Source organism: Ceratotherium simum, chromosome 19 (genome assembly GCF_057802395.1).
Source record: "Ceratotherium simum simum isolate JZ-2026a chromosome 19, ASM5780239v1, whole genome shotgun sequence".
Taxonomy (NCBI): domain Eukaryota; kingdom Metazoa; phylum Chordata; class Mammalia; order Perissodactyla; family Rhinocerotidae; genus Ceratotherium; species Ceratotherium simum.
The window spans coordinates 33,824,854-33,839,795 of NC_141918.1; the positions used below are offsets into that span (position 1 = coordinate 33,824,854).

General features: G+C 43.2%; 1 protein-coding gene across 6 annotated transcripts in view; it reads right to left on the reverse strand.

Annotated features, from left to right (window-relative positions):
• The window catches only part of FYN (FYN proto-oncogene, Src family tyrosine kinase), a 206,303-nt gene that overhangs the window by 109,065 nt on the left and 82,296 nt on the right, over nucleotides 1-14,942 (reverse strand). For 4 of the 6 annotated variants that reach the window (XM_004422226.3, XM_014781174.2, XM_004422224.3 and 1 more), the window contains exon 3: nucleotides 5,557-5,626. The gene's annotated coding sequence lies outside the window, so the exon portion shown is untranslated. Of the gene's footprint in view, nucleotides 1-338; nucleotides 421-5,556; nucleotides 5,627-14,942 lie in introns of all 6 variants that reach the window. The other 2 variants (XM_087444014.1, XM_087444013.1) reach the window with 1 other exon arrangement.

A 14,942-nucleotide genomic window follows, 5' to 3' on the forward strand; every position in this document is an offset into this window, starting at 1 on the left:
AATTCTCTGAGCCTCAGATTTTATCTGGGGATAATACCTGCTCCACCACCTAATAAGTGGTTTGGGAGGAGCAAACGCATCACAGCTCCTTATAAACATAAATTACCTATACAAATGCTATCACTCTACCCATTCACAGTTAGAGGCAGGGCTGAGGGGTGGGTCCAACCACTGGGATCCCACAGTGTTAGCTCTCTAGTCATGTACTAGAATACACGACAGCTACCTATTCTGAAAATGTTTCCCCTCCGTAAGTGGGAAATTTTGGTTAATAAGTGTTGCTGCAGATAAAACCACACCACAGCGTGAATTTTAGAGTGAAGACTGATGGCAAATACCTGGGCTGTTGGAGCAGACCAGCAGGACGGCAGCCTCAAAGTAGCTTCAAAGAATCTGGTTTAGGATGTCACCAAAACTAACCTGGAATGAGGACACTTCTCTTAGTGAGCAAGGGATACAACGACTGTGGGAATTATTTCAAGGATCGAGTGCACAAGGTAACACAACATGGCTATGCACACCAGAGCAAGGAGCAGCATGCACAGGTCTGACTTTCAAAGGAACTGATCTGTTCTTTACATTTTTCAGCGATGCTCCTGGAAGGGAATCTTAGAGCCTGGGCAGGGCTGCTGCATACAACCTTGCATGGAACCCTAAGCCTTGAACAAAGCCGAGAATGGAGAAAGGAGCAGCGATTTGCACAAGTTAGTGTGCATAAGAGCCACCTGGAGAGTTAAATGTGAAGACACACACTTACTACAGGGATTCAGATTCTGTCCATCTAGAGGGGACCTGCACTTTTAAGCAAGCTCTCTGGGTGATCTGGAAGCAGGGGGGCTGCAGACTGCCGCTGGGAGAACATGGACACCTCTCCAGAGATTTCTGTAGTCAGCAGGCTTTGCCTTCAACTCTCCCTCATGGAGCATTCTTGTTCTCATTTTATTGCCTTCATGAGTCAGAAATGAGGTAAAAGCGCTTCTCCTGCCCTTAGGTCTGGGTGGTTTTTTGGGTTACAAAATTGTGTTCTTACTCTTTATTTCTGCTCCCCCCAAACTGTGTAAATGAGATGCGAATTTTATTTTGCTGATCTAATATCTCCTTTATCATTCACTTTTAAATGAGGACTAGGAAATGCTGGCTGGGCAGACAGTTCTGACCCCTCCTTTAAGACCAAAGGCCTCAGGTATTAACAGGGAAGTGAGGGCGGCCACCAAAGGCAGAGCAGGGAAAAGGCACAAGTTTGAAGAACACAAGTGAAAGCAGACACCCACTTCAGGTCATCAGCCATGGTGAAAGGGCAGTGAAATGGTCCAGGAGAATTACCTTCGGGTTGGAGAGGGGGTGCTGGGAAACAAGTAGTTATAAACGTGTGGTTTTTCCATAGACACTTACATTAAAAGTGTTCAGTACCAACATATGTTAAGTGCCAATAGGGTGTTTTTACAGTCTCACTCGACTGCTTACTACTCAGCTTTGGTACATTCCTCCAAATTGTATTCATTTTAAAAAGAACAGACCAATAACGTCAAGTCCCTAAATCTCTGGGCTTGGCCGTCTGAAATGAGATCTTTTATCCTTCTCATCTCCGGCTTTCCAGAATGCATTTTCCATAGCATTCTTGCAAGAGGAAAGATTATCAGAAAAAGAAAAATGAACGGGAGTAAGGTCAAAAGAATATTATAGCAAAGCTTTTCGTAAGAAAATATTTATGTCCACAAGCACACACCACACCCTTTCTGGGAAGATATTACTGGCCTGGAAGCTGGGTTAGTGGATCCCAAAATATACCTCACAAAAAGCACAGTTACCCTCCCAAAATAAGCCCTATAATTAGTCTTTTCAAGTGGATTGTCTTATATCACAACTTGACATATGTTGCTTTAATCTCCCAGCTTCAGCAAATGTAGCCATATTGGGCTACAAAAGCTCTCGACGACTCACATTTAAACCAGATTGTGGTGTCACTAGGAAATTGATGCAAATAAACAGCCCTGTGAACCAAAATACTCAATCTCAATCATCTGTAATGAGATCCCTCTAGTCCCTAAGCACATTTTCATCACACTAGGATGGCTACACTTGATTCAAAAGGAAGGCCTGGCCCAGATTGAAACACCATTTCTTCTCGGAGGTCATCTAAAGACCAACACATCTGAAGATGCCGGAGCTGAAATTTAAAATATGAGACAACCTCTTTTGTGTGAATGCTGAGATCACGTTGTGTGAGTTTCGCTTTTCACTTTCGTTGACAGTCATCAGTATAAGCCTTCAGGCACCCATCTGTCTGTCTGAATTCATTTAGGTCATTTCTTGCCTGGAGTCAGGGGTAAAGTAAGAGATAACCTCTTAGGAGCCCTTTCAGCCCTATGATTTTCTGAACAAACTTCTTTATGTTTCCTAGTTATATATTTACATATAAATAAACGTCGAAATATTTAAAATTTTAATCCTTCAAAATAATGAGTACTTGAGACGTTTAAATTCTTTTTATTACTTCTGTATCAGGTTTCTCAGCCTCGGCATTATTGATACCTTGAGCCGGATCGTTCTGTTTGTGTGTGTGGAGCTGCCCTGTGCATTGCAGGATGTTTAGCAGCATCCCTGGCCTCCACCCACTAGACCCCAGGAGCATCCCTCCCTCCCCCAATTGTGACAACCAAAAATGTCTTCAGACGTTGCCAAACGTCCTTTGAGGGGACTATTGAACCGGTTGAGAATCGCTGCTCTCTATACATTTATGTATTTATACATCTGCCCCTGGCATGGCCAGGAAAAAAAAATCCCCATTTTCCAAGGCACTCACAAGTTTTAGTTTTAAGAATTTCAAACTTCCTATGACTCACAATGAAGAATCAGGATCTGTGATAACTACTACCCTGAAAGATTTATAAGCAGCACTACTGCTCTCTCAAACTACGGGTGGCAAGGCCTGGGCTCATTTCGGTCAAGACATTTAAGAGGACAGATCTGCTGCCACCGGATCTCTTGGACTGCTCTCCTCCCTACTTTTAGGAGCTCCATTCTTAGAAGACTACCCTTAAGAAATCCTTCGCGATGCATTCCCAGGCGCTCAGTACTGATTGTCAAGGAAGAGGATTAGGGTTGGTATCCATTAATATCATCTACAGAAGCGAGGCCCACTGTACTTCTCCAGGGCCAGAGCACCTCGGGGGCAGCGTTTCTAAAGCTGGGTCATGTGTGGAGGAGGGTTAAGCAGAGGCCTCCTCAAGGAGAGTCTTGAGGTGGGGAGGGACAGGAAAATAACATCAGAAGACAAAGACTGGAAGAATAGGAGATGGTAAGTTCAGCCCAGAGAAGAGAAGACGAATGAGGAAGGAAAGTGTCTTCAAGTAGCTGGTGGGCTGGTGTGTGGGAAAGTGAGTGGACGTGTCTCTGTCTGCTTAGAACGTGACTAAGAGCAGCGGTGATCCAATAAATATTTCTCACAGGCCTTCTACGTGTCAGGCCCTGTCCAGGCACGAAGACTAAGGGAGAAGACCGAGTCCCTGTCTCATGCAGCGCATGTTGTAGTTCAATACAAGGACTAGATAGATGGCTTTCCCTTCCTTCTTCTCTCTCTCCTCCCTTACCTCTTTCTTTCTTTTTAACAATTTGAGCTAAATGTCCAGGTACTTGTTTAACTGCTCGTTTTTTTCCATTTTACTTATTTATTTTTTTAATTTTTTAATTTTTTTTTTTGCTGAGGAAGACAGGCCCTGAGCTAACATCCGTGCCCATCTTCCTCCACTTTATAGGGGACGCTGCCACAGCATGGCTTGACAAGCGGTGTGTCAGTGCTCGCCTGGGATCCAAACTCTGGGCCGACACAGCAGAGCTCGTGCACTTAACCGATACGCCACCAGGCCGGCCCCTGTTTTTTTCCATTTTAAAAATTGTTTTAATTAACACATAGCAAAATTCACCCCTTCTATCGTACAGTTCTGTGAGTTTTCACAAAAGCATACAGTTGTCTAAATACCACCACTATCAAGATCTAGAACAATTTCATCACCCCCTAAAATTTTCCTGTGCCTCCACATTAATTGGAGTAAGCTGTTCTGTGTACTAAAAAGCTCCTCATCTCTGAGAGAATTTGGATTTCTTCTGTCAGGGATTCTGAAGAAGAGACTTTTTTTGGCTAGTGGGAGATTGGGCCAGACAATCCCTGAGGCTGTGTCCATCTCTGATTCTACGAAACTGAAGGGTTGTCACCTACGGACACCCGATCTTAAATGCTGGCCCATCTGCAATGACATGGTTGATTCCCTCCAACCACAGGTAAAGGCCCCACCCCAAACCCAAATTCTTTTAGTCAAAGCTCAAAAATTTCAGTCCAATAATTGGAGCTCTGTGAAGGCTACATAATAAGCACAAAAAAAAAAAAATCAAAAGAAAGGTTTGGAAATGAAAGCCTAAACATGTTAATTGAGGCACAAACCAAGGGGACCATCTACTCCTAACCCTTCTTTTTTTTTCCTCGTTATTTTAGTTCAAAATAACATTACCTCTCAAACTGAACAAAGCTCAACGCGACCACACTTGGCTGCAAAGGTGGCAGTAAAAGAAGTGAAATTAGCCAAGCTCGTCTAAGAACGGTCCACAGGGTTAGAGTAGACGACAAATGTCTCGGGGGTTCCCATGGCTTGTTACGGAGTGGATGCTGGAGGAGAGACTGTGGTGACCAGCTGCGATGTCACCATGACAGCAAATGGGGCGGGACCAACCCATCCCCAGCAGCCTTCCTGCTGGAAGATTTGCACACCTTCCAGTGGCTTGACCTCAAAGGCAAATGTCCAGTTATCAAGAATAACTGCTTTTTTGAGCACCTAATATGCCCCAGCACTTCCTAGCTCATTTTAGTCTTGCAACAACCCTACGAGGCAGGTAACATTATAAACCTCCTTTTACAAATTAGGAAACTGAGGCTCAGAGAGGTTATGTAACAAGCAGTAAGTGCAGAACTTGAATTTTAACCCAGGTCTCCTGACAGCAGACACTGTCCTTTTCACTACTGCTAGCAAGGTCTTCTGGGTGGTTGAACTTATTGTTCTTGGTCTCTCAGGCCACCGTTACGCTGGTTTGTGGGCTGGCTCCCAGGTAGGCTGGATTCTTAACTCCCTTTCATTTCCCATTCCCCAAGCAGCTAACGGCCTGTTTCTCTCTCATTTCAACATATCGGCCATAAGGATCTCTCTGCTTTGGAGAGGTTTTTTTTTTATTATTCTTTTTTAGTCTGCAAGTTTATTATGCTCATATTCCACGGGTGGCTTAGAATATAAGCTACACTGTCAAGGGTATTCTTTACCCTGCATCTAGGAGCTTTCCTAAATCTAGACTTCTTATTAAATCTTAGAAAATCCTATATTGCTTAATAACAAGAAAACAAGAAGTATGTCATACTGCCAGAAAACACCAATTACATGTCACATTTAATTATAAAATTCCATGTTGTCTAAGTTTAACGCAGATTTAGATGCACAAAACAAGGGAATGGCTTCCTTCTGTGAGCACCATTCTATAACCAAAGGTCTTAGAAATAAATGTGGCAATACTTACCAAAATTTCCCCCGACTACCACAAACTTTATATACACCACATGTCTTCTAATACAGCTGCTGGACTGGTCCTGAAAAACAATACCACAACACAAGGAAAAATGCATCATTAAACAGAAGTAATTTAATATATATTGTGTTTCCCTTCTGGAAACCACAACGTCTTTCCTGTTTGGGGCACCTGTCAATGTACCAATTCTAACTTGTTTTTCACAGGAAGACGAAACCAACCTCCAAATTAACTTAGCACTCACTAATAATAAATAAATACAAATCTGGGCAACGAAATAAACCAGAAACTGCACTTATAAAAACTTTATTTGAATTTTTAGCCCTTAAAATAATTGAAGATAAGAGAACAATGCAAAAATATCTAAAACTGAACTCACAATACTTTTCCCCCACACCTGATTCCTCTTTCTTATTTCTTTTTCTTTTTTTTTTTGTTTTAGTGAGGAAGAGTAGCCCTGAGCTAACAGCTGTTGCCAATCCTCCTCTGTTTACTAAGGAAGATTGCTCCTGGGCTAATATCTGTGCCCATCTTCCTCTACTTTATATGTGGGATGCCTGCCCACAGCATGGCTTGATAAGCAGTGTATAGATCTGTGCCCAGGATCCAAATCTGTGAACTCCGGGCCGCCAAAGCAGAGTGCATGAACGTAACCACTACGCCACCGGACCGGCCCCTCTTTCCTATTTCTTTCAATAACACACTCCCTTCTCCCCTGCTGGCTGGGAGACCCTCACTTTTCTTTCATAGACTTCATTTTATTACCTGTAAAATAGGGATTATTGTTCTGACCTCACAGGGTTGTTATGAGGATTAAATGATATAAATATAATGACACAGAAAGGCTTACAACAGCACCTGGCACTCAGTGAACGTAAGGAGCTATTATCATTCTCCCAGTCACCCAGGCCTGAAATCTAACGTGGCCTTCCTCACCTCCACCATAGACCAGGGCCCAAGCCTGCCCTTCTCGTCTCACAGGTGCACTGGAACTCACAGCCTTCCCTCCGTTCTCATCATCACACTCTGTCTAGTCAGCATCACTCCTTGTAGAAACTGGTCTCCCGGCCTCCAGTCTCTTCCCTTCCAATCCCACTCTCAAGGCTCTGTGAAGCTTCCTTCCTAAATACAACTGAAAGCCTCAGCAGAAGGCTTTACACCTTCCACCGCTTCCCATCACCTACAAATTTATCGATGAAATCACGTTAGCCTGGGACTCCAGCTCTCCTCAGCATCATCTCCACATCTTCCCATCAGATGCTGTGGCATCGGCTCACCTGAACTACTGTTGGGCATAAATAGTATTTCAGGATATCTGTAACTATAATATAATATGAAAATACCCATAATTTCTATTGCTGACAAATAGCTAATGCTACTTTCATAATAGAAGCAAATGTTAGATTTCAGTTAAGGGTTAGTGAAAAGAAAGAGATAATTTTTTTCCCTATCTAAGTTCACAGACCCCCACTGAATTTCATCCATGGACCCTGGGTCAAGGGTCCCTGCTTTAACTCTTTTCTTCTTGAGCCTTTTCTATCTTGATTGTCCCAATTTGGTAAGATCTTACCCCTCTTTTTCTGTTTTTAAAAATTGTATTTTATTTGATTCAGATACTTTAAATGTACTTACCATATCCTACTTTTTAAGTTGTAAGGGAAGGCCCTATTTTTTCCCCATTTTTTTTATTCCTCCTGTGGCTAATGATGCCTTGTTCCATAGCAGGCACGGTAGGAAGGCATTCAGTCAGCAGTATTCGAATCAGTCAGTGAATAACAGTGCAATCTTGCTCATCCTACACAGGCTCAGCTAATATTAATCTGATTGCGTCTCTCTTTGGCAGCCAATGAGGTCCTAAATATGTAGATGGGACACCTAAACATTCTCTATTTAGAGTATAAATTACTGAAGTTAGGCAGCAAAATGTTCTCCTCTTTCACCTCTCCTCTTTAGAGAGTGAATGCTTGGTCAGTGCTGCTGACTGATGGATCTCCCAGGAACAGACTGGGTGTTTAATCATTCTGGCAACACATGGGGTGCCTGTGTGACAAAGCACAATTCCTGCCTTCACGGAGCTTCGAGTCTAGCAGCTTTCCCAGCTAGTCCAGAGTAGCTGGGAATCTCGCAACCATTTAGCACCTTTGCAAAGACAAGGAATAGCCGGTGATCCCTAAGTACGAGTGCCTTGGTGACGCACACAGGCAAGGCCAGTTAAGAGTTGCTCTGGCTTCCCAATGGTCTCACAGATGCGAGCCTGTGGTTCCGGGGCAGGTAGGTTAAGTAGATGGAGCAGTGAAATTCCATCTCCCCACCTGAGTGATGTTGTCTCTACATGTGAGGTCGGAGAATCCCAGCAAAGTGATGACCATCTCAGAAAGGTCTACTCAACACCCGGCTGCATATTTTACTCCGAACCCCAGTGAGTCTGTGATGGATCAGGCTCAGGTTGGACTCTAGTCCTTCGGTCTTATCAGCTTTTTTCCTAAATAGCTGTAGCTCAGGACTCCTATGTGTCTTTTGCCAAGAAAAACAACAAAAAAAAGCCCCCAGAATAGTTCCTCCTTTTCAAATGAAGAGAGCATAATGATTTTCTCCACTGAAAATCACTCATAAGGGCATTGTGACCATTTTCTTTGGCAGAAATTCACCACCGGCAGCATTTTTCATGCCCGACATCATGTCAAGTGACTCTTAGAACAAGTGGGGGTGTACTCCCCCACCCAGTAACTAAGGCTGATGAGATATCCACTCCAAGAACACAGGCTGGACTTGGCACACTCTTTTTATACTTAAGGACATTTAAATCCATTTCATTTGGATGTGTTCCTTTTGTGACACACTACGGTATTAAATAAAAACAGCTGAATGATAACGAAGAGGGCAGCATGACTGTTGAATCTTGTTTCAAGAATCATGACATGTTGTATAGGTGCTCCTTCACAACAACACATTGCACTGCAGGTACTTTTTGTTTCTAAAACACGTAATGGACCATTGTGTGGCTCCTGGTTCAAAGGGAACATTCCCATTACACACTGGGAACAAGTTATCTCTAATACAGTTCTCATCTGCACAGGGCCATGCCCTCTTCCTTCTTCCTAACAGATCCCCCATATTTCTTCAGCTGTAGTGTCTCAGGGGCACGTCACTGCACTCTCAGCTGGAGGGTGGGGACCTGAATGGTCTAACTGTTTCAACTAGCAACATCAGCATCACCTGGGAGCTTCTGAGAAACGTCAGCTCTGAGGCCCCACAAACCTACTGAATCAGAATCTATTTTACAAGACCCATAGGTGATCAAACTGAAGTCTGAGATGCACTGATCTAAGGGAAACCCATTCTTCTGGCCAGTGACTGGCTCAAAAATAGGCATGTTACCCAATTCAGGCCAACAAGATGTGAAGAATGCTTTGATGGGAGCTTCTCCTTATTCTTCTGGAAGAAATTCCCTCCTTCTGAATGTTGTGTGGGATGTCATTGTGATGCCCAGAACTTCTGCAGCTATCTTGTACCAGCCTAAGGATAAAGCTGGCCAGGAGAGGAGGGCAAAGACAGACGAAACACAGAACCACTGGACTTCCAATAATAAATTTCTATTGTTCAGGCCTACTTGAGTTGGTTTTTCAATTATCTGCAGTTGGAAAGCATCCTGACAAACAGTCCCCAATAAAGCATTATAAAAGGAACAGAATGCCAAGGCACTAGGCTCAGCCACACGATGAAGAGTCCAGACAAGTCAGTGCATCGAGAGACCAGAGGAATAATTCAGAGACTCTTTTTGTTCGGGGAACTGACCCAGTAGTATTTCCGGTTCTGACAACCGTTGTTCGCTTTGCGCATTTCCAGAAGGTATCTAAATCGGCCAGTCTAAATGATCCACCAGCAGAAATGCTGAACACTTTCCAAATTATTTTAACTAGAGTGGTCAACAGTTGTGTTCCCCAGAAGTCACACAGATGTCATTTCCCGCAAAGACAATGGGAGACTACTTGCTCAGCTTCAGACTCTAATAGGGAAGACAACCTGTGACATGTAATTACTGACGGGTACATAAGGAAAAGCTCAAGGCTCTCAGAATCTGCTTCTGGATCCACTCCAATAACTTGGGGAAAAGGAAAAAAACAAACAGAGAGCCAGCTGGTCTGGGAAACGATTTGAGGGGCTAGCAGCTTAGGTAGCCATCCATACAATTTTTATATATCACTGGTACTTATTAAAGACTTTTCTGAGGAAACCAAATAGACCCGCTATTATATAAAACCATATGGCTTTGGTGTAATTTTGCTTCATATACAGGAGTGATGTAGTCAAGGAGAACTGGGTGTCTAAATGGATGTTATCTCTTGTGTGTCCTAGCTTCTTAGCCTCAACAGAATATTTTTGGTTTGTGTTAGTTTGATGGAGAACATGCTTTCTATCATCAAGTGAACACTAGTTGGTTTTCCATAGAATGTTCCTCAGGTTCGATCACCTCAGGACTTTTTTTCTCTCCAAATCTTTTTGCTGTCTCTTCCCTGGTACCTCATATACTTCTACAGCTCCAACTATCACCCCATGTCATGACAAACCACATCCCCAGATCTATCACCTATGTTCCCAGTTCCTCTGCTGCACCTACATAGAAAGTACCTGAGGGTGAGGACTTTGTTTTGGTCACTGCTATATTCCCAATGCTTAGCACAGTGGCTGGCATTGAGTATTAAACGTTTATTGAATGAGTAAGTGAAAGGCCTCACTCAGACTCTTAAGCTGCCTCATGGAAATTCTTGCCATCACTTCCTAACTGGCCTCTCTGACTCTGGTCTTTCCTCTTCCTGCTCTATCGACACACATGCAAGCTCTGGATTACAGCACTGATCATGTCGTTCCTAGAATGTCTCAGCTGGGAATGACTTACCAGCCCAGCTCCGCACTTTCCAGGTGAGAAACTGGGCCCAGTGAGTAAGACTTGCCCAAGGTCTTACAATTAGTGGGTGGCAGAGACAGGACTATAACTCAGGCTGCTGACCCAGTGCTCTTGCTACCATGCACTGACTAGTTCACAAACCTCCAGTGGTCTTTCAGTAGAACAGGGCTAGGTATGTCAGAGGCACTCAATAAATATTTGTTGACTGACTAATTGGATAAATGACTGGGTCTCTTTTGCATATACCAATGGTTTCAGTTTTTCTTAAAATAGAACCTTGTTCAAGAAAAAGACAATATCCCAGTACACAAAAATGGAGAAGAGAGGAGCTGCTCCAGACCTCTGCCCCTGCAGTGCCTCTGAGCCACCTCCTAGGCACCTCCAGGCTTAGTGATACTGCTAGAAAAACCAATGACTTACACAAACTCAAACGCTTCAGCTTTGCACTCACAGCTACCCACCACCATTCCAAACCCATCTCGGCCTTATCCTGCATTTCTTCTTCCTAACTCATGCTCAGCCTTATCAAAGCACTTGCTGTTTCCAGCACATATCCCTCCTCCAGGCCTTATCTGCCCTGTTTCTTCCCTCTTATGTGCCCTCATCTCCACCTGCAAGAATGGAGAACAACCTTCCCCTCAAGCCCACCTATAATATAAACCCCTCCCTGAAGTTCTTGCTCTGGAATTAACCTCACTCTATTCATACCTCTACTATAGAACTTACTACGCCGTCTGCCTCAAGGGCAAGAGTCGGCTCCTTGAGGGCAGGAATGTACTCTAAATTTATCTTTGAACAGTTGGCTCCTTGCCTGGCCCAATGCCTTGCAGAGAGGAGGTACTTCTAGTCATTTTATTTCATTCAAAGGGCTTTATCCTTTTTAATTCACCTCTGTGACCAAATTACAAAAGTTTTGTAGTGGGGATTCCAAGTCTTCCTCTAGCCCAAGCAGGCTGATGATAAAGCGCGCACATACTTGCACAGCCCACTGGAGAGGGAACAGCCGTGTGAGTGTTTGCTGAGTCTTATTTCCAAAAGCAAAGAATGGAGGGGAGGGGACAGGGAGAGTGACTTCCCCTCCCCTCCGTAGCTCTCCTGTGGCTTCAGCTGTCCTGGGCAGCAAGCTGGGCAGCTTGTGCACAAAAATAAAGATAGATTTAAAATATAGTCCTGTCTCCTCCCATGCTACAATATTCTCTGCAAGTCCAAAGTCAATTGTCTGAAAAATTAAAGCGTTCCAAATGGTGGGATAATACATTAAACAAGCAAGAGCATAAACAAAGCCCCATTGCAAGAGAAGAGGACCGGGAAGGAGAAAACACAGTGTTCCCTAGGAAACCGAGCCTACTCGAGGACTGCCAGTGGCCTTTCCTCCTCTTGGGGGAGTGAGGGTGCTCTGAGAAGGCACCACTGACCCATCTGCTTCCTCTGCCTGCAAGGGCCCTAATCCTTCTGGCTTCAGTCCAACAAGTTGGAGAGACTTGAGCAAGGTTGTGGTTGTTGTTTGAAGGCACTCAGTCGGCAGAAAGGAATTACTGACCACAGGAGAAGAGTGCAGGAAGGTGGAACTACAAAAGGCCGGCTGCTCCTTTCTTGTTAGCTATTGCCAAATTGAGAGGGAATCAGAGGCTTAACGCGGAGAAAGGCCCCACCCAACCAGCAAATGAACTTATCCTCAGCTGCCCAAGAGGCCGGCTCTGAAGGCCGACCAGAGAGGTATATTTTGGGCTCACTGGCACAAATGGTTGAGCTGAGTTATGCAAAGGGGCGGGTGGAGGGCTTGGGTGGGGTTTCAGGGCTCCCCCTTGCCCCCCGTAATCTCGATCAATCCCAAGCAGTAGTAGTGATAAAATTCCTTCTCCTCCTCCTCATAATAATATATGTTTAAACCTTTAGGCTGAGGGTACCCAGTTTTTTTGGGAAGAAATAAATGAAGTAAATGCTATTGGAATAATTAGTTGATCGTCAGGAGGAAAAAACAAAGATTCTGCTTCTATAAGACTCATGAGTATATATTTATAATAATCAGGTCTTTTCTTTCTGGCAATGAGTTTCTGTCAGGTGATTACATCTTAAGTATCAAGTAAAAATTAAATAGAAACTCAGTTTTTTTAGTACACTTGAACTAGCTTTGACTTGCCCTTGTAAATGAAGCTATTTCTAGGGATCTGCAATCCACAGTCTGAACAGAAATGTTGTTTTGCTGTGATGCAGGCATAGCTGCTGGACAAGTCCCTGAGCTCGATTCCAACCTGATTACTACTCTCAAGACCCTCCAAACAGACATTCTGTAGTGGCTCCCGGGGAAGGCCCTGAAATGCACACAGTATCCCAATGCTGCCAAGATCAAGGTTAATAATGATGTGTGCGAAGCCTCTGGAGTGGAGGTTGGCTACAATATTAGCATCCCAGAATCTTGAGGCTGAATGGAATGCTAAAGAATATTTAGTCTGGTAGTTTTTAAGCTACTTTTTAAATATGTACCAGAACCTTGTGTGTTCTCAGACACATACACACAGGTGCGTGCACTTCCAAGGCTTATGCTAAAACTCCAATACATGAGACAAAAGTGGAACAGAACAGCTCTGGTTCAAGAGGAAAAGGACTCAAAATGCCAGCACCTCAGCCATCCACCTGGCCCACCAGGCACTTCTGGGGAATGCTAATGTTCTAACAACTCTGAAAATCCCAGATCTAGCCCCCTGTCCCATCCAATATCTGAATCTTGTCCTCAACACGTCTTCTCATGGGTATATAGGTTCTCAATACAGCAATGATGGTGACCCAACACCTTTCCTTTTTCTCTACCAAGGATCTATTTTACCCACCCTTGAGGGTCCCATGTTTTGAACCATTTCACCTCTCATAAAAACTGCATTTTTGAAGTGATAACTAATTTATTTGCCCAGCTATTAGTCGGAGTGAGTGAGATTTCGACCTTAAATCTTAGCCCCGCTAAGCTTGATAAACTCAGGAAAATTCCTTAATAACGTGAAGGGGTAAACCCTGTAGAAGCTTTCCTTCTCTTCCCCTGCTTTTTATTTCATCAGAACAAATCTCCATCAAAAGAATGTCAAATACCTAGGAATAAATCCAACAAAAGATGTATAAGACCTTTACACTGAAAACTACAACACATTACTGAGAGAAATTCAAGACCTAAGTAATAAAGGGTTATGTCACGTACAGGGACTGGAAGTCTCAATATTTTTAAGATGTGAATTCTCCCCAAAATTGCATCTTCCATGTCATTTTAATTTAAAAAAATAGCAGGTTTCCTCCCCTACCTCCTACCCCTGCCCCAGTAGAAATTGACAAGCAGATTCTAAACTTACATGGAAACATCAAGGGCCAAAAGCCAAGATAATCTTGAAGAACAAGGCTGGAACACTAACTCTATCAGATATCAAGATTCATTATAAAACAATAGTATTAAAAGACAGTGTGGTATTTGTGCAAAGATAGACAAATAGACCAATAGAACAAAACAGAAGGTTCAAAAAATAGATATACATGGACAGTCATCTAATTTGTGACAATGATGACACCGAAGTTCAATAAATGATGTTGAGTCCACCAGGTGTTGTGGGTTGAATTGTGTCCCCCTAGAAGATATGGTGAAGTCCTAATGCCCCAGTACCTCAGATTGTGACCTTATGGTAAATAGAGTTGTTGCAGATGTAATTGGTGAAAATGAGGTTATACTAGATTCGGGTGGGCCCTAAATCTAATATGACTGGTGTCCTTATAAGAAGAAGGAAATTTAGACACAGAGAGACACAAGGGGAAGAAGGCCACGTGAAAAGGGAGGCAGAGATCAGAGCAATGCAGCTGCAAGCCAAGGAACGTCAAGGATTACTGGAAACCACCAGCAGCTAGAAAGGGACAAGGAAGGAGCTTCCCTGGAGCCTTCAGAGGGAGGATAGCCCCACCGATACCTTGATTTCAGACTTCTAGCCTCCAGAACTACGAGAAGACAAAGTTTTATTGTTTGAAGCCACCCAGTTTGTGGTACTTTGTTACGGCAGCCCTAGGAAATGAATATACTGGGTATCCGTATGAAAAAAATGAATCTTAATCTCTACCTTACACCAGGCAAAACCCAGTTCCAGAGGGATGGTAGAATTAAATGTGAAGGGTAAAACAATAAAACTTTCAGAAGAAAACATAGAGAATGTCTTCATACCGTGTGATAGGTAAAGATTTTTAACAAAAACCAGAATACAAGAAAGTGTTAATCATAAAGGAAAAATATGATAATCTGGACTATATTAAAATTAAGACTGTCTTTATCAAGTGACATCAACAGAATCAAAAGGTAGGCCACATAGTGGAGAAAATAATTACAATACATATATTCAGCAAAGAACTCCTACAAATCCATAAAGAAAAGGCAGACAACACAATAAAGAAATGGGCAAATCCTTGAGAAGAAATTTCACAAAGAAGGAAACCCAAATGGCCAATAAAC